At 36.8% G+C, this 26,459-nt stretch overlaps 1 long non-coding RNA gene across 1 annotated transcript in view; it reads left to right on the top strand.

Moving 5' to 3' along the window:
• Positions 1–26,103, top strand: part of LOC144333383 (uncharacterized) — a 51,858-nt gene extending 25,755 nt beyond the window's left edge. Inside the window, exons 3-4 of the long non-coding RNA XR_013401999.1 lie at positions 15,188–15,290; positions 24,131–26,103. This is a non-coding gene — a long non-coding RNA (uncharacterized LOC144333383). The remainder of the gene's footprint in view (positions 1–15,187; positions 15,291–24,130) is intronic.
• Positions 26,104–26,459: the final 356 nt, after the last annotated feature.

Below are 26,459 nucleotides of genomic sequence, written 5' to 3'. Positions count from 1 at the left end.
TTATCACAGTCGAAAAAAATAGTGCAGTGAGTTATTATATAATACAACCTCAGTTTCAGTTTCCTCTAATGTTAATATTTTCAATTACTGTAGTACTTTTTTTTTTCTTTTTTTTTTTTTTTGGAGACAAGAGTCTCGCTCTGTCACCCAGGCCTGAGTGCAGCGCCGCGATCTCAGCTCCCTGCAAGCTCCGCCTGCTGGGTTCATGCCATTCTCCTGCCTCAGCCTCCGGAGTAGCTGGGACTGCAGGCGTCCGCCACCATGACTGTCTAACTTTTTGTATTTTTAGTAGAGACGGGGTTTCATCATGTTCGATCTCCTGACCTTGTGATCCGCCCGCCTCGGCCTCCCAAAGTGCTGGGATTACAGGCGTGAGCCACCATGTCCGGCCTACTGTGGTACATTTTTTTAAACTAAGAAACCAACGTTAGCACATTACTATTATCTAAACCCCAGACTATTTGGATTTCACCTGTTTTTCTATTAATGTCTTTTTAAACTCCAGACTTCATTCAGATTTCACTTATTATTTTTTTAATATCCCTTTTCTGCTCAAGGTCCAATTCAGTTTACTACGTTGCATTTAGTTGCTACATCTCTCAAATCTCTTCTGGTCTGTGATAGTTTCTTAGTGTTGTTTTCCGGTGAGGTAAACCTTGATATCTTAGTTAAGGTAGTACTCTGCCATATTTTCTCTCTCTCTCTCTTCTCTCTCTCTCTCTCTCTCTCTCTCTCTCTCTCTCTCTCCCTCTCCCTCCCCCCCCCATCCAAGCTGGAATGTAATGATGCTATCATAGCTCAATGTAACCTTGAACTCCTGGGTTCAAGGGCTCCTCCTGCCTCACCCTCCTGAGTAGCTGGGACTACAGGCACGTCCCACTATACTCAGCTAACTATTTTTAAATTTTTTGTAGAGACAAGGTCTTTCTATGTTGCCCAAGGTGGTCTTGAAATCCTGTCCTTTAGTAATCCTCCTGCCTCAGCCTCCCAAAGCATTGGGATTACAGGTGGGGGCCACCAGGGCCAGCCTCTATTATTCTTTCTTGTTAAATTCCAATTTTTTCTTCTTCTTTTCTTTGGAAAGGAATCACTAAGTCCAGCTCACTCTGAAAGGAAGGAGTTGAGGTCAGGGTGTGCAGTTAAGTTTCTCCTGGAGGGAAGAGTTTCTATATATCTTACATATCCTGTAAGGAATATTTGACTCTTATTTATTATTCATCATATATTTATAACAGTATGAGCTTATGTTTATTTATTTTATTCTTTGCATTATAGTGTAATATTGCATTATGTATAGTGTAATAATGCCATTATGTATAGTGTAATCATGCCAAATTATTCCAGCATTGGCCATGGGGAGTTCTCTGTGGTAGGCTTCTATGGCCCTTTAACATGGCCCCATTCCTTTGTTTTTTGAGCATTTTCTTGCTTTCTGGTACTACAAGATGCTTTTGCCTTTTCTATTTTCTCTCTTCCAGCCCTATAATCAGATATTTCTTCAAGGTTTCCTTGTTCCTTTTTTTAGGGAATGATATTTAGAAACCAAGACCTTGGCACTAAGTAATTTGTACCATGTTTTCTTTAAGTGTAAAATTACTGCAAAAAAAACAATTTAAGAACTGAATGTTGTAAGATGCACATCCCATTTGTAATTCTTAAGTGTTCTACCTTAGTTAAGCTGTTACGTCAGTTACCAAATGTTACCTTATTTATAGATACTTCTTTCTAAATAAAAATTGTATTTATACTTCACTTGGTATCTGGAAGTTGTTAATAAAATTAAACTACAACCTCAGTACAACATTTTTGTATATTTTATTTGTAACGTTTTCCATAAGGTAGAAACACCTTGTCATGTTTTGCTCTTATGAAAAGCATAGAGACCTGTGATTAAATCCATAAAACTTTATATAACAAAACTAATCAGTAAGCAGTCTAGTTTAATATGCATACATAAAAGGGCATAGCAGAGCCATAAAGGAAGGCGTTCTGGACATTACCATGACTCTTTCATGCAATGATACCTCTACCCACAAATTCCACTTTAGTGAATAAGCAGGATGAGGACAGCTTGGTCTGTTTGGCAGGAAATTCTGTGTATGAAAATATAGCATTTCTTTCAGAACTTTTTAAAAATACCTTTTTGATCTATGATATATAATAAGGTTACTACTAAATCAAATTATTTTATTCTGTATCATAGAATCTCATTGTAGAAAATAAATTATTTCTTCCAGAATATATTAGAATGGATAAGGAATGTGTGCAAATAAGAGTATAGCTATGCTTTAACTTTTAGTGACACTTAAGAGTATATTACCAAATAATGTAAAGGGGAATATGAGTAAAGACAGTTACAGTGTATGGTCTGATCCCTGTTTCCCAGCTACTTGGGAGACTGAGTTGGGAGGATCACTTGAGCCCAGGACTTTGAGGCTGCAGTGAACCATGATTGCACCACTGTACTCCAGCCTTTACAAAGAGAAAAAGAAATAATTCATTCTATCATTGTGTAGACAATATAGTCCAACTAATTACTACTTCTTCCACTTTTTCTTTATTTAGTGGGTAACCAAGGGTCAGTTTGGCAATTTCTTAGAAAGCTAACCATGCACTTACTACACAACTCAGCAATCTCATTCCCAGGTTTTACTGAAGAGAAATGAAAATTTAATGTTCACACAAAAAGCTGCACATCAGTGTTCATAGCAGCTTTATTCATGCTTGTCAAAAATCCTAAACAGCACAAATACTCATCAACTTTTGAATTGTTAAAGTGTGGGACATCCATGCAGTGGAATTATTCAGTAGTACAAAAGAACAAACTACTGATAAATACAACAGCATGGATGAATCTCATGTGTATTATGCTAAGTGAAGGAAGCCAGACCCAAAAGGCTGCTTACTGTAATTATTGCATTTATATGACATTCTGGAAAAGATAAAAATAGGACAGGACTAACAGCAGTGGTTGCCAGCAGCTGGAGGACAGAGGAGTTGCCTACTGTGTAGGCTGAATAATGGCCTCCCAGAGATATCCACATTCTAATTTCTAGAACCTGAAAGTGTTACCTTATAGAGCAAAAAAGACTTTGTAGATATGACTGAAAATCTTGAGATGGGGCAGCAGTTGTCTTGGATTATCTGAGTAAGCTCTGAATTTAATCACAAAGATACTTAAAGAGAAAAAAGTGTTAATAGGGGAGAAGGTGGCAATATGAAGACAAAGCACACATTGCAGTAATGTAGCCAGGAACCAAGGAATACTGGCAGTCCCTACAAGCTGAAAGGAATAAGAAACAGATTATCTTCCCTGAAGCTTCCAGAAGGAACCAGCCCTGTTAACACCTTGATTTTAGCCTCATACAATTCATTTCACACTTCTGATATGAGGAACTATGTTTGTGTTATTTTAAGGAACCAAGTTTATGGCAATTTTTTATAGCAGCAACAAGAAAACTAACACAACTACAAAGGGGCATAAGGGAATATTTTGGAGTGATGAAACTGTTCTATATTTTGGTTGTGGTGGTGGTTATAACTCTGTTTGTTTTAACTTATAAAACAATATGCTAAAAAGTGTGATTTTAGCTAAGCATGGTGGTGCATGCCTGTAGTCCCAGTTTCTCAGGAGGCTGAGGTGAAAGGGTTGCTTGAGCCCAGGAGTTTGAGACCAGTCTGGGAGTTTGAGACCAGCCTGGAGAGCGTAGAAAGAACCCATCTCTTAAAAAAATTGTGTGAACGTGCTGTATGTTAGTTATACTATAATAAACCTGACTAAATTTTAAAGAAATGTTTCATTCAGAACATGTTTTCCCAAAGAAAAAAAATATACATTAGATATGCTGCTTGGTGTCTTGGACAGCCCAAGGAAAGTCTATACATTTGTCGAAAGTATAATACAGATGGCAACTCTATACAAGTAAATAGAGCATAAATAATAATGCTCCATGGAGGGAATGCACTCCGAATTCTTATACAGTTAGCCAAAAATATCAAAAAGTTTTTTTAAAAAAAAAGGACAATGTAAGGGAAAGTCTGCTGGGAGGACTCCTAGAAATGTGTGTGTGTGTGTGTGTGTGTGTGTGCGTGTGTGTGTGTGTGTGTGTGTGGTTTTATCTCTAAAACAGAGATGCACGAGAAGAAATGGTGCTTTTTTTCCTCTTCTGGAATAATTTCAAGAGAATGTAGTGTTTGGAACTGCTGCAGCCAAGAAGAAAACAGAGGAAATTGTAGAGAAGTTGAGCTGGTATTGTATTACTGAGTTGATGAATTAGTCAACCCTGGAACTGTTCTATCTTCTCGTTATACGAAATAATCAGCATTCTCTGCCCCCACCTCACCCAATGCCCCTACATAGTTGGCTCTGCTATTTTGCATAGCCAAGAGCTTCTGTGCACGGTATCTTCTATTGTCTCCCCCAGATTTACTTCAGCATTCTCCTTTCTGCACTCCGTTCTGGATGGTTGAACAATATTAGTAGACTCTCTTGCCTTCTAGTTTCAAATGTTTTGGGTGTAACCCTGACTGTATGTTATTCAAACTGATAAAACTGTCCTTCGATATAGTAATTCTCTCTTTCAATCTAGCATTTATCAGATCTGTTAAGGTTTTTATTTCAGTGACTATGTTTTTCTTGTCTAAGATGTCGATTTGTTTCTTTTTCCTTCTTTTTGTTTTTTGGTCAAACTGTGTCTGGTCTGTTTCTTTTTTATATCTATGTATTGTGTCATTTCTACCTGATTTTGTTTTATAATTTATTATCTTTTTTGATGAATGTGAATTCTTTATTACTCTGAACATCTTAAACACTTAAACACTGATTTTTAAAATCTGTCAGATTTGTATAAAATTATTTTTTATAGTAAACTAGTGTTCTGATTATTAATTTTGATAGCTGTTTTACCATGAGATACTCTCTTATGGTAATTTTCTCTTACGGTAAATTTTACCATGAGATTTTCTCTTATGGTAAGACATATGGTATTTCTCTTATGGTAAAACTTACGGTATTGGAATTTAGCAGGCTCGTTTTAAGTAGAAGGAAATTTTAAAGTTTTTCTTTTCCCCCCTTTCTCCTTTACTTCTTGATCTATACTCAGAAGTCTCTCCCTAGCAATTTTGAGGTTACCTCTACCCAAGTCTTGCCCCAGTCTATGAATGGGTTTTGTGTCATCATTTCAGAGCTGTTACACTGTCATATTATTTAGGGATACTGCTCATCCTGACAGGCATGATCATGAGCTATATTTTTGTCTTCCTGTCTGCTGAGCCAATGTAACTCCACAGAACTGGAGCCCAGGCAATAGGTTGGTAGCACATTTTGTAGCCTTATTTTGCAATAGGGGGTAACAGCCCCTACTGCAAAGGACAGGAATAAGGATAAGGAATATATACAAGGAATACATATTATTCCTGTCCTGAAGCTACCTGTAGTTTCAAATAGTGAGCCTGTCTCTGAACCCTTATTATCACATACAACATATTTAGTGAGCATTTCTCCACAGAGGCTGAATTTTCAGCTGCTGTCACTGCCTGCTTTTGAACTGGAGACTAGCGTGCCCAGGGTAACAACCCATTCATTAATTTGTATTACTCTTCAGTTTTTGGTCCATATGTTTGTTTTGACTTTGAACCTGATTGTACCTTTTGGTTTTCTACTTTAAATTTTTATTTGACATTTTAATCTATTTTGGAATATAGGAAATAAATCCATGTATATACTTATTCTATCAGAATCTAACCCTGGTATCTAACAAATAGGTAGTATGAAGACATAAAAGCACAGATTTATTGTCAAGTAAGTACAAGACACAAAGTTCAAAGAATTAGCTTAACGCAGTGGATAATAAAAAAGATTTTTCAATTTCTTAACAGGTTGTAACCTTCATCTTCTTTTCCTCTTTGTCCTTGCTTTCCTTTTTGTAAGATTATACTTTTTTCTCGTGTGCACATTGGATTTTGTTCTGGTACTAACCGATGGCAGTCCAGAACTACCCCAGCAGTTTTTCTTGCTCAGTCTTGTAAAAAAATCACACATTATTAACGTAATAAGCCTAGGATTAAGAATGTTACAGAACGTAATTTTTTCCTTAAAGCGAAAATAATTTTTATAAGTTAGAGTTTATTGAGAATAATTTTTCCTAAGCCAGAGATACAAAATTCATCGCAATGGGAGTCCCAACTCTGATTATGTAGTAATTACTGCCTAGAACTGTGCATTGAGCATTGAGGCTGCATCAACAAAGCAAAGTGCACTTTGAATGATTTTTGATGTATGCCATGGGCAGAGAAAGAGGGAATAGTGGCCCAAGTATTTGGCATTTCCTTCCTAGGTTTTTAAGTAAATTATTATATATTCTCATGTTTAAAAGAAGTTTAATTTTCCTATTTCACTTTTCTCGTATATAAATATGAATAACTGTCTTCTTAATGTCAATTCCTGAATAGTGATGAAGTAATTTAGGCATTGAAAGCATTTATTTAAATTATTACTTTTATGGAAGTTACATTTTCATATCACATTCTGTATAAAGGTCAGAATTAGGAAAGGCTTATAATGTTAAATCACCTACATTTAAAAATTATTTAATAGAAGAGAACCTAGATACAAACGCTTATGGCCATTTTATTCATAATCACCTAAGACAGAAAACAACCCACATGTTCTTCCATGGCTGAATATATAAACAAACTCTGCTATTTTACTTTATACTATACTATTCTATATACTACCACATAGTATATAATATACTCTGGAATGCTGCTCAGCAATAAAAAAGCATGTCACCTTTAACAGAGTCAGAAGAAAAAAAAGGAATGAACCCACATTCGACATCTTGAGTAGTGAATCTCAAAGTCATGCAGAATAGAAACTATTCTCAGAAAGGTTGCTTCTGTATCATGCCATTTATAAGCTATTCTTGACAAGACAAACATATATTGTTAGAAAACAGATCAGTAGTTATCAGGGGTTAGGGATTGTGAAACTGCAAAAGTAATAGTACAAGGGATTTTGGAGGTGTGTGTGATAGAAGTGTTCTGTATCCTGATTGTGGTGGTAGTTACATAAATCTGTATATGTTTTTAAGTTTACAGAACTATTTACCTCTCCCACCATCAAATCAGTTTCATAATTTTAAGTCAATTTTAGGAAAAAATTGTAGAATAATACTTTTTTTTTTTGACACAAGGTGGTCTCACTATTACCCCAGCTGGCCCCTAACTCCTGGGCTCAAGCAGTCCTACCTATCTCAGCCTCTCGAGTAGCTGGGACTATAGGCATGCACCACTAGAATGGAAAATAGTACTATTAGTATAAGGTTATAAGTGTGCTGTGTAGGAAGCACACTTTACAGGTTGTAAGTGTGCTGTGATATGAAGTAAAAAGGAAATTCTGGAAGTTAGAATAAAATGTCTAAGAAACTATATGCAAAGAATAAAGTATATTGCAATTAGACATTGGGATTGGTATTTAGTATTTGTATTTTGTAATGTAAAAAGTATAAAATATCTGTATTATTGATACTGCTCTATTATGGTCTGGTTGAGGGAACTTGATCAAGTAACTTAATTGCTCAAGTTATTAGGTTCTTTTTCAATGGAATGAGAAGTTTGTGCCCTGTGCTTCTCAAACTGAAATACTAATAAAACATTTTATTCCAGACTATGTTTGCATTAACACAAAATGTTTTCAATTATTTAGCGTTACGTAAAATAGATGCTCCAGAAAAATGCTCCTTTTTTTTTCTAGTGGCTTCACGTAGTCTCTGCCATTCCATTCCATTCTAATTGTAATAGCATGAGACTAGGTAACATAATAGTATTTCTCATAGCTGTAAAGTTTTGGTTTGTGTTAATTTTTGTCAGATAATTTTTTTTAAGTTTTCATCTTTAAGTATTTATTTTTTGAATACTATGCAGAACAGAAATTTAAGACCACTAGATGGGGATGTAAACAATACAGCATCTGTTTCTGGTCCTCTGAAGTAACTTGGTGCAGCTTTAAGTGTAATTCCTAGAAAAGAGGGAAGGAAACAAAGAACAAATCCACTTGTTTTTATCTTCCTAAATGTTACAGTAATCTGCATTTGGGAAAATTAAGCTTCTGAACTAAGAATGAAGTCCTCTATGCTCAAATAGCATATTGTGAAACCCAAATATGAATGACTTTAAATGACTGTCTTTGAATGACTCTCCATTGTTGCAATATGTGGCATTATTTGTTTTATAAGTGTATTTTGTCCTCACAGATGTTTAATGATAGATACAAAATTAGAAATAAAATGTAGCACTTAAGACACAGTGCAATTTTTTTCTCCTGGGTTTTTCTGCCCCTGTCTTTGATACCATAAAAAATAGTGAATGATCACTTGCCTCTTTTAAAACATACTTTAAAAACTTATATTAATTTCATGACTTATTATTTTAAGTCTTCTACCTATAATTAGCAAAAGCATAGTTACACAAAATATTAAGGATTTCTTTAAAACAAAGATTTGAAACAAAATATCATTGTGTTGTATTCAGTCTTTTAAAGAGTTTAGAAAAAAAATATTAGAAAAGGACAAGGCTTTTTGTTTTTGTAGACTTTTTCCTCTTTCTTATCTTTAAAATGAAGGAAGCTGTGTATTCTCAGGAGTTCAAATTTTTTCTTGAGAATTTTTATCATGTAACTATATTTTATTACTTTTCAAGCAAATATATGTGTTCGTTGGTAATTATATAAGCTTTAATCTTTATCCATCATTATCACTGTTGAAGATTCCCTTTCAGCACAATACAGGACTTCTGTCCAATAAGGGCTGACAATTTTATTTTAATTGACGACTCAATTTTTATAAATTGTGATATATATATATGTTACTTATGTAACATAAATTTAACCATTTTACTCGTTTTAAACCTATAACTCAGTAGCATTAAATACATTCACACTATTGTGCAACCATCCACTGTTTCCAAAACTTTTTTATCACCACAAATAGAAACTCTGTAACCATTTAGCAATAACTCCCTATTGCACCCAGTCTCTGGTAGCTTCTAATCTACTTTCTGTCTTTATGAATTTGCCTTGAATTATTCAACTTTAAAACAACTCTGTGTGTGTGTGTGTGTGTGTGTGTGTGTGTGTGTGTGTGTACGCGCACATTAGATACCACTGTGTTACCCAGGCTGGACTTGGACCACTGGGTTCAATCAGTCCTCTCACCTCAGCCTCCCAAGTAGCTGTGACTATAGGCACCCACCGCGTGCTCAGCTTAAAATGACTATATGTTTTAATTTTTCCACTTGAATGAGAAAATTTAATATGGTAAAGGTTTACTATTGTCATTAGGAGAAATATAATACCATGAATAGTGGTGTGTGCATATATACAAATAGTTGTGAAGTATCACAAAGAACCAAGCCACTAATATCAGTAAGTTTACAAGATACCTTATTCAGAAAAGATAATTGAAGCCAGGCATGGTGGATCACACCTGTAATCCCAGCAGTTTGGGAGGCTAAGGTGGGAGGATTGCTGGAGTTCAGGAGTTCAAGACCAGCCTGGGCAACATAGCGAGACCTCGTCTGTACTAAAAAAAAAAAAAATAGCCTAGGCCAGGCACAGTGGCTCACGCCTGTAATCCCAGCACTTTGGGAGACCGAGGCAGGTGGATCACGAGGTCGGGAGTTCAAGACTAGCCTGGCCAAGATGGTGAAACCTTGTCTCTATTAAAAATACAAATATTAGCTGGGTGCAGTGGCAGGCGCCTGTAATCCCAGCTACTCGGGAGGTTGAGGCAGGAGAATCACCTGAACCCAGGGGGCGGAGGTTGCAGTGAGCCTAGATCGCGCCACTACACTCCAGCCTGGGTGACAGAGTGAGACTCCATCTCAAAAAAAAAAAAAAAATTAGCCGAACGTACTGGGGTGCGCCTGTATCCCCAGTTACTTGGGAGGCTGAGGTGGGAGGATTTAGCTTAAGCCTGTGAGATGGAGGTTGCAGTGAGCTAGGATCATGCCACTACATTCCAGCCTGGGTGACAGAGTGAGACTCGGTCTCAAAAAAAAAAAAAAAAAAAAAAAAAAAAAAAAAAGGAAAGGTAATTGAAACCTTTCAGATAGAAAAGCTATTCTCTAAAGAGGTGATATATGGGGAAATATGAAAATAGGTAGATAATTATGAAATCAGTTGGGGAAATCTGGAGAATAATTTTCTGTACATTATTTTAGATAAAATTGTACTTTAATTATCTCCAAAAAAAAATTGATCTGTTTTGTTAATATTTCTTCAGATTGTCTTTCTTGGGTTTCACAATTCTATAACTGGAGAGGTTTCCCTTTATAAAGCTCTACATACATTGCTATCACATTTTTACCTTAAACTTATTCCCTCATATCCTATCTTCACCAGAAATAGTGAATACTTTCACTAAAGTATACAAATTTTTCCTATCTATGATTCAGGAATCAGAGGATTTTTACAGTTAATAGGCTCATTTAACATTTGTTAAATTGTATTCTGTTGTGCCTTTTTTTAAACTGAAGAAGTGTGATGTGTTGATAACTTTAAAAAAATGTAATATTTTATTGCCTCTTTAATTTACTTATTATAATAGAGACAGTCTCAAATTCCTGGCCTCAAGTGATTCTGTCACCTAGGCTTCCCAAAGTGCTAGGATTACAAGCAAGAGCCACTGAGCCAGCTTATAATAAGTCTTATTCCAGTCTAAAATGAGAGGATTCTGTCTTGTCTTCCCCAGTTCTGTATTTGTGTGTTCCTTCTCTGCCAGTGAGGTACTCTGGCTCCCCAAGAGCATTTTATATGTTTACTCATTTGCTTAATGCTGCAACAAAGACAAAATCATACAAAAATGCTGCTCCAATGTCATTACAAACAATAGACTTTTAAAGTAGAGCTCAAGAAATTTTTGCATTTCTCTTTATTTTCCAGTGATAGGTATATACTTCAAACACTGTATTCAGAAATTATTTGGATTCGTTATTTTCCTTGTTCTACATGGCTGTATTATTTATTCAAAAATCCTTATATTTATTTGTTTCTTCAGGTATTCACCTTTAGGTTTTCCCCATTTTTTTTTTTTTTTTTTTAAGATGGAGCTTCACTCTTGTCGCCCAGGCTGGACTGCAATGGCGCAATATCAGCTCACTGCAACCTCCGCCTCCCAGGTTCAAGTGATTCTCTTGCCTCAGCCTCTCAAGTAGCTGGGATTACAGGCACATGCCACCATGCCCAGCTAATTTTTATATTTTTTAGTAGAGACACAGTTTCACCATGTTGGCTAGGCTGGTCTCGAACTCCCAACCTGAAGTGATTGGCCCACCTCAACCTCCCAAAGTGCTGGGAATACAGGCATGAGCCACTGCACCCAGCCTTCTCCTCTCCTCTGTCCTCTGTCCTCTCTCCTCTCCTCCTCTCCTCCTCTCCTCCTCTCCTTCTCTCTTCCTCTCCTCCCCTCTCCTTCCTTCCTTCTTTCCTTCCTTCCTTCCTTCCTTCCCTCCTTCTTTCTTTCCTTCTTTCCTTCTTTCCTTCCTTCCTTCCTTCCTTCCTTCCTTCCTTCCTTCCTTCCTTCCTTCCTTCCTTCCTTCCTTCCTTCTTTCTTTTCTTTTCTGTTTTCTTTTCTTTAATTTTCTTTTCTTTTCTTTTCTTTTCTTTTCTTTTCTTTTCTTTTCTTTCTTTTCTGAGATAGGGTCTCACTTCGTTGCCCAGGCTGGAGTGCAACGGAGCTTACTGCTGCCCTCACTTAGTGGGCTCAGCTGATCCTCCTATCTCAGACTCCCAAGTAACTGAGACTACAGGCACATGCCACCACACTCAGGTTGTTTTTGTAGGGACAAGGTTTCACCATATTGCCCAGGCTGGTCTTGAACTCCTTGGCTCAAGCAATCCGCCCACCTCAGCCTTGCAAAGTGCTTAGGATTACAAGTATCAGCCACTGCATCTGACGTCCCTGTTCTTTTAAATTAAAAAAAAAATTAATTATATCATTTACTCTTAAATGTTCTTAAATAAAAACTGTACAAAAATATATAATCAATGAACTGTCATTCCCTCTTCTGTCCCTCTTTCACTCACCTGCTTTAGATAACTAGTTTTTTTCATTTCTGGTTGTCATTCCTCTAGAGGGTTTGTTTGTTTTGCTTCTTGGTTTTCATTCTGTGTGTGTGCGAAAATATGTATATCTTCATATGTAATTATATATTCTTCTTATGTCTTTCAGAAAAGACAGCTACTCTATGTACTTTTTTATAGTTTTGATTTATTTGATTTTTGGCTAATATATCCTGGATATATTTTTATCAGTTCATAGAGATCTTCTTTTTTTTTTTTTTTTACAGCTACATAATTTGTGATGTACAGTGTGTGGGTGTCCGTAGTTTAAACTACTAATGTAAAAGCATTTATGTGTTTTTCCTGTGTTTTGCAATTACAAATAATGCTGCAATTCATCACTTTGTACATACATATTTTTATACATTTAGAGTTGTATAGTCAGGGTAAATTCCAGAAATTGAATTGTTAAATCGAAGGATAAACACCTTTGTAGTTTTGTTTGACATTGCCAAATTCTTCCCTATAGAGATTATAGTATTTTATATCCTGCCAGCAATGGTTAAGTTCCTATTTCCTCACAGCTGCACCAACAGAGTAATTGTCAAACTTTGGAGTTTTTACTGGTCTAAAGGTGAGAAATGGTATCTTAGTGTAGTTTTAATTTGCATTTGCCTCATGAAAGTGAAGCTGAATGTATTTTCATATGTTTAAGAGCCATTTCATATTATTTTTCTGAATCATCTGTTTAATTTTTTTGCCTGTTTTTCTGTTGGGATTTTAGAGTTTTTAATTGGTTATCTAAGAGTTCTTTATATATTAGGAATATTAGCCTATTACCTGTAGTTTATGTTGCAAGTATTTCCTCCTTGCTTATCATTTGTCTTTGGACTTTACTTACGATGTTTTTTGCCATGCAGAAGTTTTTCATTTTTATGTAACAGATTTGTCAATATTTTCTTTTAATGAATCTGGAGTTTGAGTCATTTATATAAAGTCTTTCTCAATACCTAAGTTATAAAGAAATTAATATATGTTTTCTTTCACTCTTGGTATCATTTCATACTTTACATTTAGAACTTAGGTCTACTTGGGGTGTATGCATATGTATAGTATGCAAAATTGATCCAGATATATCATTTTCCAAATAGCTATCTAGTTATCCCAACATTATTTATTTAAAAGTCCATTTTTCCTCTAGTCTTCTGAGATAAGCCCTTTACTGCATACTAAATTTCTAAATCTATACTTGTCAGTTTTTAAAATCTTATTCTTCCTCACTGGTCTTCTGTCTATTCAGGAGGAGGAGTCAGGAAGCCATAATACCTCCCTCTCTCCAAAAGTATAAAGTGGATGCTGCTTATATCTGGAAAAACCTTCACTCTGGTTAGCATCACTGGCAACTGTATTTCCATGAGGATTCTAAGGCCCCAGGATTCTGTACAGGATGTGGTGTTGTTTACTTTCTATTTTCATGAAAATTGCATAGTTTTGTCTTCTTCTTTTTATCTTTCCAACTTGGGAGATTTATGGGGAAGAAAAAGACAATATTGGCCATTGTTGAACATCGTTTATGTGGGTGAGATCCATTGGATTTAACAACTAAAACATTACAATCTGTGTGTTTATGCGACTGACTGGTATAAATTAGCTAAAATAAAATCCTTAAATACATTCATGGTTGTTAACACCACTTCCTCTTCAACATTTTTGAAATGTGTACCATAAATCCTAATTGTCTCAGTTGATTATAAGCAGGCTTATATTCTAAAGCAAAATTATTATTTTGTTGCAACTAGAAAACTATTCTTACATCTTATACAAAAGTTTAGAATGTTTATATGGAAAATGAAATAGTAATGCCTAACATAAACTTTATACAAAAGTTTAGAATGTTTATATGGAAAATGAAATAATAATGCCTAATATAACAATATGTACACAAAGGAAAAAAGAAGCAAAATGTTTCTGGGATGAAAATGAGGTGAAGAATTTTCAAGTCACGCTAAAGTTTGACAACATGGTTGTATTCTTGAGCGGCTCCCAAGAGAACTATTCTAAGAGTTGTGGAACAATATTACATACAGTTAGGATTAGTTGTTTTATAAAGGAATTTGTTGATATGATTAAAAATTATATATCCATGAGAAGTGGCCATTAGAGGGAAAAACAACATGCTATCCAAATCTGAAAGGCCATTAGCTTGAGCATCTCTAGTGTTTGGTCTTCATTATATAAATATATCAGATTATTTACTAAGAATACGTAAACTATTTCTGCTAGTTTGACCAATATACTGAGTATTCCTGAGCAGAAAGAGTTCATATTTATTGACTGACCAGGCCTCTGAAAACTTCAGCAGGATGGGACAATTATTATTTTTTGTCTAATTGGTGAAATCATCCCAATAAATAACTGTTGTACCTGATCTCTTATTTTTAAAATTGAGATATTTATATTTAAACTCATTTTAAAAACATTGCCTCTCTGGGTTCACTTTTAAAAGTATTTGAGGTAGTACCTTCTAGAAAGAATTAATTATTTATGTCCTGTATAGCTACCAATTATTTTCTATGTTAATGTATATCACCCTTGCATGCATTTTTTTTTTTATTTGAAATGGTTCTTTGGGAGAACAAAAGTATTGCAAGGAGCTCCAGTGACCCAAATGAATTATAAAACATTAACCAGTAAGTCAGCAGTTCTGAACATCAACCTTGACAGCTTATGAGTGAAGATAGTAAGGGAGGGCCAGATTTAAAGGATCAATATATTTGACCTGACACAATCAAGGGATGAGGCATATTGAGGTGCAGTTTAGAACCATGAGTACTATTCTTAGAAAAGCAGGCCTAGACACACTTATAATCTGAAACCTAAGATAAAGAAAAAATTATGAAAGCAGACAGAGAAATGTTTGCTTTACATACCAAAGAACAATAATTTGAAGACCAACATTTTTTCGTCAGGAAACGTAGAGGCCAGAAGACAGTATAAATCATCTTAAAACCTGAAACAATAAATCAGTCATTCCAGAATTCTGTGTCCAGTGGAAGTATCCTTCAGAAATGATGGCAAAATTAAGACAATTTTACAAATGGGAAACTAAGAGAAATTTGTCTCCAGCAGACCTATACTACAAGAAATGATAATGGAAGTTCTTCAAGTGAACAGGAAATGATACTAAGAGAAAACTTGGATCTTCAGGAGCAAATGAAGAACATCAGAAATGGTAAATATCTGGATAAAAATAAAAGACTATTTTTATCCTCTTAAGTCCTTTAAAATGACCTTTGGGTATTTAAAACAAAATTATAACATTGGAGTTTTGGAGTTTTCAGTGTATGTAGATTAATGCATATTTACATTGTTAATATACAATAAAAGTAATTTATACGACTACTATAAAATACATAAAACTATAACAATGTATGGTATGTGGCAAGGGGGCAGGTGATTAAAGGGACCTATATGCTTACAAGGTGTATATATTTTACATGAAGAGAAGAGATATAGTGTTCTGCTTGAACTCTGAAAGATTAGAGATGTATATTGTGATCCTTACAGAAATCGCTAAAAATAAAATACAAAGAGGTACAGTTCATGAGCCAATAGAATTGTTAAAATGCCATACTAAGGAGTATTTAAATTATCTTTCTTAAAAGTAGAAAAGAGGTAGCTCACGCCTGTCATTCCAGCACTTTGGGAGGCCAAGGCGGGTGGATCACTTGAGGTCAGGAGTTTGAGACCAGCCTGGACAACACAGTAAAACCCCATCTCTAGTGAATATACAAAAATTAGCCAGGCATGGTGGTGCATGCCTGTAATCCCAGCTACTCGGGAGGCTGAGGCAGGAGAATCACTTGAACCCGGGAGGCAGAGGTTGCAGTGAGCTGAGGTCACACCACTGCACGCCAGCCTGGGTGACAGAGCAAGACTCAATTTCAAAAAAAAAAAAAAAAGAGGAAAGAAAGAACAACAGGAACTACTGCAACAGCACATAGAGATAATAGAGCCAAGTAATAAAATTATTAAATGAAATTCAGTGATAACAATAATCACATTAAATATTAAACATCTAAATACTAAACTGTAAAGGTAGATTGTTAGAGCAGATATAAATGAAAGAACAAACTATACTTCCTACAAAAGATTTATCTTAGGCCTAAAAATACAAATATGTTGGAAGTAAATGAATAGACAAAACTATACCAGGTAAACAGCATAAAAAGAGGAAGCACCTATATTAACATCAGATGAAATTGCTTTTAAGATTGAGAGTATTATCGGAGGTAAAGAGTGATATTTCATCATGATAAAAGGCACAATTTGAGAAAACATAATCACAGATGCCTGTGTAACAGCAACTTAAACATACATGAAGCAGAAATTGAGATCATGGTAGAAGATTTTAACACCGCCTTCTCAGTAATTGATAGAACAACTAAAAAAAAAAATCTGTAAAGACATAGAAGATTTGAACCGATTTGATCTAATGGATACATTTGGAATACTATACCTAAATAACTGCTAAATACGTATTTTTTGGGGGTTCACATGGTATATTCTCAAAGAGAGACCATATGATAGACAATAAAACAAAACAACAAATTTAAAAGGAATGAAATTATGCAGTTTGTTCTCTTACCACAACAGAATTAAAAATCAATGACAAGATAGGAAAATACCAAATATTTTGAAACTTAACACCCCCACCAAATAAAAAATAGGACAAAGAAGAAAGCAAAAAGGAAATTAGAAAATACTTTGAAGGGAGTGATAATGAGAATACAACAGATCAAAATTTGAGGAATGTAGATAAAGCAGTGCTTAAAGGGTGACATAGCTTCAATTTCTTTTTTTTTTTTTCTTTTTTTTATTTGAGACGGAGTCTCTTGCTCTGTTGCCCAGATTGGAATGAAGTGGCATGATCTCAGCTCATTGCAACCTCCGCCTCCCAGGTTCAAGCAATTCTCCTGCCTCAGCCTCCCGAGTAGCCTGAATCACAGGCATGCACCACCACGCCCAGCTAATTTTTGCATTTTTTTTTTTTTTTTTGTTTTTGAGGCGGAGTCTTGCTCTGTCGCCCAGGCTGGAGTGCAGTGGCCGGATCTCAGCTCACTGCAAGCTCCGCCTCCCGGGTTCCCGCCATTCTCCTGCCTCAGCCTCCCGTGTAGCTGGGACTACAGGCGCCGCCACCACGCCCGGCTAATTTTTTGTATTTTTAGTAGAGACGGGGTTTCACTGTGTTAGCCAGGATGGTCTCGATCTCCTGTCCTCGTGATCCGCCCGTCTCGGCCTCCCAAAGTGCTGGGATTACAGGCTTGAGCCACCGCGCCCGGCCTAATTTTTGCATTTTTAGTAGAGATGGGGTTTCGCCATGTTGGACAGGCTGGTCTCAAATTCCTGACCTCAAGTGATCAGCCTGCCTCGGCCTCCCTAAATGCTGGGAATACAGGTGTGAGCCCATTTCAATTTCTTAAATTAGAAAACAAAGCTCTAAAATTAATGACCTGAGATTTTAAGAAGCTAGACTAGGAAAAGCAAATTGAACCTAAACTAAGTAGAAGGAAGAAGGAATAAAGATAAGAACAGAAACCCATCACCCAAAAAACAGATGAGAGAAAACTGACAAAACCAGTATCTGATTATTTGAAAAGAAAAACAAAATAAACATGTACCTACCTAAATGATTGAGATAAAAGAGAAAGCAATAGACAAAATTAAACATGCATTCATTATATAAACTCAGTAAACTTGGAATAATAGCGAACTTCTTAACCTGAAAAGGGGTATATACTGGAAAACCCCCAATTAACATCATACATAGCAGTGAAAGATGGAATATATTACCCCAAGGATTAGAAACATGGAAAGAATGGGCCGGGCGCGGTGGCTCACGCCTGTAATCCTAGCAGTTTGGGAGGCCGAGGCAGGCAGATCACGAAGTCAGGAGATCAAGACCATGGTGAAACCCTCTGTACTAAAAATACAAAATTTTAGCCAGGCGCTGTGGCGGGCGCCTGTCGTCCCAGCTACTCGGAAGGCTGAGGCAGGAGAATGGCGTGAACCCGGGAGGCGGAGCTTGCAGTGCGCCTATATCGCGCCACTGCACTCCAGCCTGGGCGACAGAGACTCCGTCTCCAAAAAAAAAATAAAATAAAATAAAAAAAAAACATGGAAAGAATGACCTAATGACCTCTTTCACCATTTATATTTAACATTGTAACAAATGCTGTAGACATTGCATTAGGGCAAAAGAATAACAGCAATAATGTGTATAAAGATCCTAAAGGACAAAGTAAACAGTCCCTCTGCAAAAGCAACTACTAGAACAAATGAATGAATTAACAATGTTAAAGAATATAAGGTTAATATAAAGTGAGTTGAATATTTTATATACTAGTAGCAAACAATTGGTATTTTTTTAAAACTTCATCAAAAGAATAATAGGAATAAATATAACAAAATACATCTACAGTCTCTACCCAGAATACTATAAAACACTGATGAGAGAATTTTTAAATGACTGAATTTAATAGATATACCATGTTCATGAATTACAGCACTCAAGATTGTTGACATGTTGCTTCTAATGAAATTGATTAATAAAACTAATATAATTTCAATTAAAATTTTAGTAGACCATTTTGAGAGAATATGAAAAGCTGATGGTAAAATCAATGTGAAAATGCACAAAAGCAAACAAGCAATGATAGACAATCCTACTTTTAAAATGATAAAATTGGAGAACCTATCCAGATTTCAAGACTTCACGTTATAATCATAACTATTTGTTATTGACAAAATGAAAGGCCCGTGGAACAATGGAACAGAATCCAATCTTAAAATAGGCCTGGCACACACATATATAATTAACTGATTTTCACCAAGGATGCCGAGATAATTTAGTGAGGGAATAGAGTCTTTTATTTATTTATTTTTGAAACAGTCACACTCTGTCACCCAGGCTGCAATGCAGTGGCACAGTCTTACATCACTGCAACTTCCGCCTCCTGGGTTCAAGCAATTCTCGTGCCTCAGACTCCTGAGTAGCTTGGATTACAGGCAGGTGCCACTATGCCTGGCTAATTTTTGCATTTTTAATAGAGATGAGGTTTCACCGTGTTGGCCAGGCTGGTCTCAAACTCCTGGCCTCAAGTGATCCACCTGGCTTGGCCTTCCAAAGTGCTGGGATTATGGGTGTTAGCCACCATGCCTGGCTGGAGAGTCCTTTCAATAAAATGTTGATATAATTGACTGCCAAAATGGGGGAGAAATTATTATTAATTCCATCTTATATTGAAGAAAAAAAACTCAAAATGAACTATAAACTTAAACCTAAAGCCTCACACTGTAAATCGCTGAGAAGAAAAAAAAAAAAAGACCAGGAGAAAAATCTTTGCAATCTAGAAATGGGAAAATTTTTCTTAGTTTTATTTTTAATTTTTTTATTATACTTTAAGTTATGGGATACATGTACAGAACGTGCAGATTTGTTATATAAGTATATATGTGCCATGGTGGTTTGCTGTACTCATCAACCCGTCATCTAGGTTTTAAGCCCCACGTGCATTAGGTATTTCTCCTAATGCTATCCCTCCCCTTGCCCCCCAACCCCCACCAGGCCCCAGTGTGTGATGTTCCCCTCTCTGTGTCCATGTGTGTTTTGTTTTGTTTTGTTTGCAGATGGAGTCTTTGCTCTGTTGCCCAGGCTGGAGTGCAGTGGCCTGATCTTGGCTCACTGCAACCTCCGCCTCCCGAATTCAAGCAATTCTCCTGCCTCTGCCTCCCAAGTAGCTGGGATTACAGGCATGCGCCACCACACCCGGCTAATTTTTGCATTTTAGTAGAGACGGGGTTTTGCTGTGTTGGCCAGGCTGGTCTCGAACTCCTGACATCAAGTAATCCACCCACTTTGGCCTCCTAAATGCTAGGATTACCACATCTGGCCTGTTCTTAGTATTTTAAAAGTATGAATCAGCTGGGTATGGTGGCGCATGCCTGTAATCCCAGCACTTTGGAGGCTGAGGTCGGTGGATCACTTGAGCCCAGGAGTTTGAAACCAGCCTGGGCAACATGGTGAAACCCCATCTTTACAAAAAATACAAAAATTTAGCTAGGCGTGGTGGCATGCCTTTGTAGTCCCAGCTACTTGGAAGGCTGAGGTTGGAAGATCCCCTGAGCCAGTGAGGCAGAGATTGCAGTGAGCCAAGATTGTGCCATTGCACTCTAGCCTGGGCAACAGAGCGAGACACTGTCTCAAAAAAAAAAAAAAAAAAAAAAAAAAGTGAATCATAAAAGAAAATATAATAAATTGGCCTTTTTTTAAAGATCAAAATTTAAATTTTTTGCTCTTTGGAAACACACTTAATAAAATGAAAATGCAGTGAATGCATGGAGGAACAATATTGTAAATATATATCAAAGGACTGGGACTTGCTTGCAGGATATTAACAGAACTTTTACAACTCACTAACAAGAAGAAAGTGACCCATTTAACAAATGAACAAAAGTTTTGCCTAGGTACATCATAAAAAGATACGTGAATGTGAAAATAAACACATGAAATTATGCCCAACATCATTAGTCAACAGGGAAATGCAAATTAAAACCAAAAACACCCATTTCACACACATTACAATTGTTAAAACTAAAAAAGATGTCCATATGGAATGCTGTTTAGGACGTACACCAACTAGAATTTGCAAACACTGATGGTGGACATGTAAAATGGTAATCCACCTTAGAAAACGGTTTGACAGTTTCTTAAAAGTTAGTAACAGGCAGCTGGGTGTGGTGGCTCACGCCTGTAATCCCAGCATTTTGGGAGGCCAAGGCAAGCAGATCATGAGGTCAGGAGTTCGAGACCAGCCTGGCCAACATAGTGAAACCCCGTCTCTACCAAAGATACAAAAAATAGCCGATGTGGTGGCATGTGCCTGTAATACTAGCTGCTCGGGAAGCTGAGGCAGGAGAATTGCTTGAACCCGGGAGGCAGAGGTTGCAGTGAGCCGAGACCACACCATTGCATTCCAGCCTGGGTGACAGAGTGTGACTCCATCTCAAAAAAGAAAAAACACACACACATGCTGGCAACAGGCCGTGCATGGTGGCTCACACCTGTAATCCCAGCACTTTGGGAGGCCAAGGCGGGAGGATCACCTGAGGTCAGGAGTTCGAGACCAGCCTGACCAACATAGTGAAACCACATCTCTACTAAAAACACAAAAAATTAGCTGGGCGTAGTGGCACACGCCTATATTCCCAGCTACTCAGGAGGCTGAGGCAGGAGAATTACTTGAGCCCAGGAGGTGGAGGTTGCAGTGAGCTGAGATCATGCCGCTGTACTCCAGCCTGGCTGACAGAGTGAGACTCTGTCTCAAAAAAAAAAAAAAAAGAAAATTAGATAAATTAGACTTTGGCAATATTAAAACTTTTGTGCTTCTAGGGACACCACCAAAAAGGTAAAAGACCACCAATAGAATGGGAGAAATATTTCAAATTATATATTTGATAAGAAACTTGTATCTTGAATATATAAAGACCACTTACAATTCAATAAAAAGCTTATTTTAAAAAATAGACAAAAAATCAAAATAGACATTTATCTAAAGAAGTTATATAAATGGTTTATAAGCACATGAAATGATGTTCAACATCATTAGCCATCAGGGAAATGAAAATCAAAATGACAATAAGATACTAATTCACAACCACTAGGATGGCTGTTTAAAAAACAAAAGTAAGGGCTAGGCGCAGTGGCTCACTCCTATAATCCCAGCACTTTGGGAGGTTGAGGCAGGTGGATCATGTGAGGTCAGGAGTTCAAAGCCAGCCTGGCCAACATGGTGAAACCCCATGTCTACTAAAAATACCCCCCCAAAAAAAATTAGCCAGGCATGGTGGTGGGCACCTGTAATCTTAGCTACTCGGGAGGCTGAGGTAGGAGACTCACTTGAGCCCACGAGACAGAGGTTGCAGTGAGCAGAGATCACGCCATTGCACTCCAGCCTAGGCGACAGCAAGACTTCATCTCAAAAAGGAAACAAAACAAAACAAACAAAAGTAAGAAACAAGAATCAGTGAGAATGTGGAAATATTGGAACCTCTCATATGGTGCTGGTAGGTATGTAAAGTGGTTCAGCCACGGTGTGGAAAACAGTTTGGCAGTACATGAAAGAGTTAAACATAGAAATACCATATAACCAAAAAATTCTCCACTTAGGTATATACCTTAAATAATTAAAAACAGATATCATGCATGAATGTTTATAGTAGTACCATTATACAATTGCCAAAAGGTGGAAAGAACTAAATGTCCATCAACAGATCAATAAGCAAATTGTGGTGTAATCTATCCAATGGAATATTATTTTTGGCCAACAAAAAGGAATAGTGGTACATATGCTACAGTGCAAATGAGCCTTGATATCATGCCAAGTGAAAGCAACCAAATACACAAGGCCACATGTTGTATGATTCCATTTGTATGCAATATCCAGAATAGGTAAATCCAGAGAGAGACAGCAGATTGGTGGTTGCCAGTGGCCAGGGAATACCTGTTTCATGGGCCTGGGTTATTTTGGGTGGGGGATGGTCAGGGAGTAATGAAAATCTTTTGCAATTAGATAAGATTGTTGGCCAGGCACGATGGCTTACTCCTGTAGTCCTAGCAGTTTGGGAGGTGGAGACAGGAGTACCGCTTGAGCCCAAGAGTTCAAGACCAACCTTAGCAGTATACTGAGACCTTGTCTCAATTAATTAAAAAAAAAAAGACGATGGTTTTACAACATTGTGAATGTACTAAATGCCACTGAATTGTTGCCTTTAAAATGGTTAATTTTATATTATGGGAATTTACACAATAAAACACATATACAAACATATACTCACACATTGAGATATCACTACACATGAAATAGATGGAATAAAACTTTTAAAACGGACTGCACTGGGTTTTGACATGGTTGTAGAGGAATTAGAACCCTATGTGTGGGAATATAAAATTGTAAAACTGCGTAGGAAAACAGTTTGGCTTTAAAAAGCTTAAAAAGCTGAACAAAAACCAACCACATGATTCATTCACTCTTCTTGGGAATTTGCCCAAGAGAAAAAGAGGATATGGCCATACAGACCCTTGAACTAGAATATACCTAACAGCTTTATTTGTAACAGCCCCCAAATTGGAAACATCTGAAATGTCCATCAACAGGTTAATGAATAGAGAAACTGTAGTATATCCATACAATGGAATACTACTACTCAGCCATATAGAAAGATGAACTATTCACATATTACAATATGGCTGAAGCTGAAAGTAATTTTTCTAAGTGAATTAACCCACACAAAAAGGGAATATATACTATATGATTTCATTTATGTAAAACTCTAAACAAAATAGACAAACCTCTAGTGGCAAGAAATAGATTGTTAGTTGCCTGGGGATAGGAAGAAGGGGAGTAGGGAGGGAGAAAGGATTACAAAAGGGATGAAAAAACTTTTTGGAGTGATGAATATATTCACTATCTTGATTATGGTACTGTTTCACAAGTATATTCATAAGTCAAAAATTATCAAATTGTATACTGTACATATGTGTATTTTGTATATCAATTATATTTTAATAATGCTATTTTAAAAATAAATATTGGTGGCCAGGCTCGGTGGCTCACGCCTGTAATCCTAGCACTTTGGGAGGCCGAGGCGGGTGGATCTCTTAAGGTCAGGAATTCGAGACCAGCCTGACCAACATGGTAAAACCCTATGCCTACTACAAATATAAAAATTAGCTGGGTGTGGAGGTGCACGACTGTAATCCCAGCTACTCAGGAGGCTGAGGCAGGGGAATTGTTTGAACAGGGAAGGTGGAGGTTGCAGTGAGCTGAAATTGTGCCAGCCTGGGCAACAGAGTGAGACTCTGTCTCAATATATAGGGGAGGATGTGGAGTAATTGGAGCCCTTGTACACTGCTTATGGGAGAGAAAAATGTGTAGTTGCGTTTCACAGTTTGGCAGTTCCTTAAAAAGTTAAACATAGAGTTACCATTAAATCTATCACTTCTACAACTAGGTATATGCTCAAGAGAAATGAAAACATATGTCCACAGAAGAAGTCACAGATTAATGTTCCTGCAGCATCATAATGGCCAAAAGATGGAAACAACCCAAATTCTATTAAATGAAGAAAGAATAAACAAAATGTTATATATCTATACAGTGGAATATTATTTATCCATAAAAAGGAATGAAGTACTGATTCATGGTACAAGGTTGTTGACTCTCCAAAACATTATGCTAACTGAAATAAGCCAAAAATGAAAGGACAGATGTATAATTTCACTTATTTGTGATATATATGATACCTCATAGAGGCAAATTAATAGAGACAAAATAGAATAGAGCTTAGAGCTTACCAAATACTATGGAGAGAAAGGAATGGGGAGTTACTGTTTAATGGATATAGAGTTTCTGTTTGGCATGATGAAAAAGTTCTGGAAATGGAATATGATGATGTGGTTGCACAAAATTATGAATGTGCTTAATTCCACTGAATTGTACACTTCAAAATGGTTAAAATAGTAAATTGATGTTATATTTATTTTACCTCAGTGAAAAAGTGATGCATGAAATTATGATACTGTAATGAATAGAGGACTTCCAGTTATGGTAAATGGAAATAGTTGATGACTCCTCTTTACAAAAAAATAAGTATAAAAATGGATAAATTTGTCAGAAACAACAACTTCTGTGCACTGGAAATCAACCCAAAGCGGGCAACACATTGAGAAACATTAATTCTTGAAAAACTGTTGCAGTTTTGGGTATGAATAGTGAGAGTCTGTGGCCTTCTTGTCTGGAGTTCTTCCTATACCCCTCCTCCAGGGAACTTAGTGGACAAGAGTGGTAGTTTTACCTGCTTTTGACTGGTCATGGATACTATGACATTTGATGTCAGAGGAATACTCAGAAGTGGAGAGTAAAAATTTGTGTCTTTGCCAGCTAAAATTATCAAATTAGGTTTAAAATGGTGGGGGAAACCCCCAGTTTTGTTAACTAAAAGTTAGTTCCACTTGGGAGACCTGGAAATGAGATATCTGTATAGGGGTTCTCCACACATCCCTTGCTAACTAGCAAACTACACATGTTCAAAGAATACCCAAGAGCATCTGACAAAAAGTAAAAAGACAAAGGACACTAAAGATTTGGCTCAAACTTTTAGTAGGTTCTGCAACCCACACACAGATAATTGGCAAGTGGTAGAAATCTTATTGGCTCAAGGTATTTGAGCACAACCCTGAGGCTGATTGAGCCACACCCATTGGCTGACCACTGAGTAGTGTTGAAACAGGCAACTTCTAGGAAGCCAGATTACAAAATAATAGTAGGAATAAAGAAACGGAACAGAAACATTCACGGAATAAATTATACAACTTCTCTACAATCTCTTCCAGAAAATAGAAACAAAGGGAATGCTTCCTTACACATTCTGTCAAGCTGGGATTATTTCAGTACCCAAACTAGACAAAAGACATTACAAGAAAGGGAAAGCACAGATCAAAATCTCTCATGAATGTAGATGCAAAAATCTTCAGCTGAGGCCAGCCACGATGGCTAATTCCTGTAACCCCAGCACTTTGGGAGGTCGAGGCGGGAGGATTGCTTGATCTCAGGAGTTCAAGACCAGCCTAGGCAACATAGGGAGACCCCATCTGTTCAATACAAATAAAATTTACCTGGGTTCAGTGGCTCATGCCTGTAATCAGACCACTTTGGGAGGCCAAAGCAGGTGGATTGCCTGAGCTTAGGCATTCAATACCAGCCTGGGCAACATGGTAAAACCCTATCTCTACTGAAATGCAAAGAATTATCCAGACTTCGGTGGAGCATGCCTATAGTCCCAGCTACTTGGGAGGCTGAGGCACAAGAATCGCTTGAACCTGGGAGGCAGAGGTTGCAGTGAGCTGAGATCGTGCCACTGCACTCCATCCTGGGCAACAGAGCAAGACTCTGTCTCCAAAAAAGTATAAATAAATAAAAATAAAATTTAGCTGGACATGGTGGTACATGCCTGTGGTTCTACATACTCGTGAGGCCTAGGTGAAAGGATCTCTCAAACTCAGGAGATCAAGGTTGCATTGAACCATGATTGTGCCACTGCATCCCAGTCTGGGTGACAGAGCAAGACCCAGTCGCAAAAAAAAAAAATTTTTTTTCAACTAAATATTAGCAAATCAAATCCCACAATGCACAAAAACAATTTTATACCATGACCAACTGGTATTTATTCCAGTTACGCAAGGTTCGTTTAGCAAAGAGCAACTAATGAAATTCATGACATCAACTGGCTAAAGAAATCATATGATCATATCAATAGATGCATAAAAACAATTTGACAAAGT

Source organism: Macaca mulatta, chromosome 12 (assembly GCF_049350105.2).
Source record: "Macaca mulatta isolate MMU2019108-1 chromosome 12, T2T-MMU8v2.0, whole genome shotgun sequence".
Classification (NCBI taxonomy): Eukaryota; Metazoa; Chordata; class Mammalia; order Primates; family Cercopithecidae; genus Macaca; species Macaca mulatta.
This window is presented reverse-complemented; position numbering and strand designations above follow the sequence as displayed.